The 557-nt window shown below is 45.1% G+C and overlaps 1 non-coding gene across 1 annotated transcript; it reads right to left on the reverse strand.

Annotated features, from left to right (window-relative positions):
• Positions 1-216: 216 nt before the first annotated feature.
• On the reverse strand, positions 217-298 carry TRNAS-AGA. The gene has a single exon. It is a non-coding gene; the product is annotated as a tRNA-Ser (tRNA).
• Positions 299-557: the final 259 nt, after the last annotated feature.

Raw genomic sequence — 557 nt, forward strand, 5'->3', positions numbered from 1 at the left:
AGTAGTGGTAACAGACCTTTAAGAAGTCTTTCCAACCTTCCAGCTATGTGATTCTATTATGCTGGAGGGTTCCAAAACAGAATAGAAATGACTATCAGTCAGGGATGCTTTAGCTCCAGATTCTCTATCTGGACAAAGATTTGCTACTGTACAATGACAATTCGCAAAAGCAGTCTGTCTTGTTGTGCTATTGACAACAGCCACATATATTTTATTCGTAGTCGGCAGGATTTGAACCTGCGCGGGGAAACCCCAATGGATTTCTAGTCCATCGCCTTGACCACTCGGCCACGACTACCACGTGGGATAAGTGGTTTCAACAACAAAAAAGCATTGATATAATTTCCCTGCAAGATAGATTGTATACATTCATTATATGGAGAATTTGCATTTCACCCAGACTGTGGCGGGATACAGACGGGCAAAAAGGGGTGTGTTCATGACGTCATGAAGGTATAGCCTTCAGACAGCCCTTACCTGAATGCCACCATGAACACGCCGCCCACACGCCCCAAGCGGGAAGAAGCGGCATTAAAAAGGTGCTGCTTTTCCCCACT

Source organism: Sceloporus undulatus, unplaced genomic scaffold (genome assembly GCF_019175285.1).
Source record: "Sceloporus undulatus isolate JIND9_A2432 ecotype Alabama unplaced genomic scaffold, SceUnd_v1.1 scaffold_19186, whole genome shotgun sequence".
NCBI classification, from domain to species: domain Eukaryota; kingdom Metazoa; phylum Chordata; class Lepidosauria; order Squamata; family Phrynosomatidae; genus Sceloporus; species Sceloporus undulatus.